The sequence below is a fragment of the Calidris pugnax genome, unplaced genomic scaffold, assembly GCF_001431845.1.
Source record: "Calidris pugnax isolate Ruff unplaced genomic scaffold, ASM143184v1 scaffold120, whole genome shotgun sequence".
NCBI lineage: Eukaryota > Metazoa > Chordata > Aves > Charadriiformes > Scolopacidae > Calidris > Calidris pugnax.
The window spans coordinates 589,323-592,229 of NW_015090867.1; the positions used below are offsets into that span (position 1 = coordinate 589,323).

A 2,907-nucleotide genomic window follows, 5' to 3' on the forward strand; every position below is an offset into this window, starting at 1 on the left:
TTTAAGTTATAAATCAGAGAAATACAGGATTTAACCCCCCAACTTCAATCCCCAATAAACCAGAATTAAGTCACAGCAGTAGAAACCTCAACACTGAAGCCCCAAAAGGAATCACGAAGCCTCAACTTACAGCTTCCTCCTCTTTGTCCACGTTGCTGGTCTGTGAGAGCTTGATGTTCCCATTTCCCAGCTCTCCATTAGCAGAGAATTTGACGCCGTCCTTGGCGCAGGAGATGACGACGGCGTCGCCGATGTGGCTGAGGTCCCTGCAGATGCGGGCGAACTCAGCAGAAGGCATTTTGACCACACAGCTGTACTCTTGTTCCTGCCAAGGAAGGGTCACGATTAAACTCCTACCAAGCAGCTCGGTGCAGTCGCCACGCTGGAGTTCATCTTTCCAAAACAAGTTATTTTTCAACTGTTCCTCCCCAACATCCACACCCCCCCCCCCAAAACAGCTCCGTTACCGTCTGTCCCCGCGGGGGCTCAGCCCCATCGCTCCCGCGGCCGCTTCTCTTCCGCCCCCGCAACCCAGGAAGTTTATTCCCGCGGAGGGAGGTTCCTTCCAGGTCATGCAGCGGCTCCCGGGGACGGGGTGCGGGGAACGGCCGGGATCACCCCTCCCTGGGCTGGCATCATCCCCTCCTTCAGCTGGGATCACCCCCTCCTTGGGCCAGGATCACCTCCTCCCTGGCCCGGGATCACCCCCTTCCTGAGCTGGGATCACCCCCTCCTTGGGTTGGCATCACCCTCACCTTGGGCTGGCATCACCCACTCCCTGGCCCAGGATCACCCCTCCTTGGCTCAGCATCACCCCCTCCCTGAGCTGGGATCACCCCTCGGGCTGGGATCACCCGTCCCTGGCCCGGGATCATCCCCTCTCTGGGCTGGCCTCATCCTCTCCCTGACCCAGCATCACCCCACTTCCCTTGCCCAGGATCACCCCTTCCCTGAGCTGGCGTTACCCCCTCCGTCAGCTGGGATCATCCCCTCCCTGGGCTGGCATCATCCCCTCCCTGAGCTGGGATCACCCCTCGGGCTGGCATCATCCCCTCCTTCAGCTGGGGTCACCCCCTCCTTGGGTTGGCATCACCCTCACCTTGGGCCGGCATCACCCCCTCTCTGGGGAGGCATCATCCTCTCCCTGGCCCAGCATCACCCCCTTCCCTTGGCCAGCATCACCCCTTCCTTGGGCCACCATCACCCCCCTCCCTGGCCCGGGATCACCCCCTCCTTGTCCCAGGATCACCCCCTCCCTGAGCTGGGATCACCCCTCGGGCCTGCATCACGGAGAGGAGATGTTTTCTCAAAGGCGCTGAATTAACCAGTGAGTGAGGGTGGTTGAAGAGAATAAACAGGGGATGCTCTGGGAGAGCTCGATATGGGGGCTGAGAACCAAGCACGGGGCTCCCTGCAGGGCGGCAGCAGGAAACCACCCTCACAGGAGGATTTGGGGTGGGAAGGGACCTCTGGAGACCACCCAGTCCAACCCCCTGCCAGAGCAGGTCTCACAGGAACGTGTCCAGGGGGGTTTGAATGTCTCCAGAGAAGGAGACTCCACCACCTCTCTGGGCAGCCTCTGCCAGGGCTCTGCCACCCTCAAAGTCAAGAAGTTCCTCCTCATCTTTAGGTGGAACTCCTTATGTTAAAATCTGTGCCCATACCCTCTTGTCCTGTCCCTGGGCACCACTGGAAAAAGACCAGCCCCATCCTCCTGACACCCACCCTTGAAGTATTTATAGGTGTTGATCAGATCCCCCCTCAGCCTTCTCTTCTCCAGACTAAAAAGCCCCAGGTCCCTCAGCCTCTCATTCCACTAACGAAGTGCTCCTGGCCATGGAGAACCAAGGGCAGGGCCATTAATGATCCTGCCCCCCAGCTTTGACTCATTTCTACCCGGATGGTGCCCCCCCCCCCGTGACACAGCAGAAGGTGTTTCTGATCCAGCACTGCCACCTCGTGAGACTCTTCTGCCAAATCAGTTGGGTTCTTCAGTGTCACATCGGCAGTTCATGCTCAGGACGCTCCTGCGTTGCCACCAGTGGGAAGTTCACAGCCTCCTGAAAACAGACCCCCCCAGCACCGAGAGCCCCCCCAAACACTCCTTCCCCCCCAGCACCCCCCAGTTCAGCTTTTCCTCCTTTCTCACCAAGTGGGGCCACCAGATCCTGGTCAGAGGGTGAGGATTTGGGACTCACCAGGAGCAATAAAGTGCAGAAAAACCCCCAGTAGCTGCCTGGAACTTTTCAATTATTATTTTTCATGATCAAACCTTCAGGGGTGAAATGTGCCCTAAAGCTTTTATCTTCACAAATACCCTCAGCCCAGGGAGGAATTGCTGGTGGCACCCATGGGTGCCCGGTGTGGGACAGGCACTCAATGGACACCATGGGCTAGGTGAGGGGACAGCGAGGTGGGTTGAGTCCTGGCTGTGTGACAGAACTCACAGGGGTGTCGTTAATGGAGCAGGGTCAAGTTGGAGGCCTGTGACCAGGGGTGTCCCCCAGGGCTGGAGAACTGGGCAGAGAGGAACCTCATGAGGTTCAACACGGGCAAGTGTAGGGTCCTGCACCTGGGGAGGAAGAACCGCAGGCACCAATATAGGTTGGGGGTGGATCTTCTGGAAGGCACTACTGAGGATCTGGGAGTCCTAGCACATAGGAAGCTTTCCATGAGCCAGCAACGTGCCCTTGTGGCCAAGAGGCCAATGGGATCCTGGGCTGTGTAGGGCAGAGTGTGGCCAGTGGGTGGAGGGAGGTCATTCTCCCCCTCTGCTCTGCACTGGGGAGGCCACAACTGGAATCCTGTGTCCAGTTCTGGGCTCCCCAGTTCAAGAGAGACAGGGAACTGCTGGAGAGAGTCCAGCATAGGGCAACAGAGATGATGGAGGGATTGGAGCATCTCCCT

At 58.4% G+C, this 2,907-nt stretch overlaps 1 protein-coding gene across 2 annotated transcripts in view; it reads right to left on the reverse strand.

The window, feature by feature from the left end:
* TMEM230 (transmembrane protein 230) overlaps positions 1-2,907 on the reverse strand; it is a 17,505-nt gene that overhangs the window by 8,210 nt on the left and 6,388 nt on the right. Inside the window, exon 2 of one of the 2 annotated variants that reach the window (XM_014945472.1) lies at positions 468-492. The gene's annotated coding sequence lies outside the window, so the exon portion shown is untranslated. Of the gene's footprint in view, positions 1-467; positions 581-2,907 lie in introns of those variants that run through there. The other variant, XM_014945471.1, reaches the window with a different exon arrangement.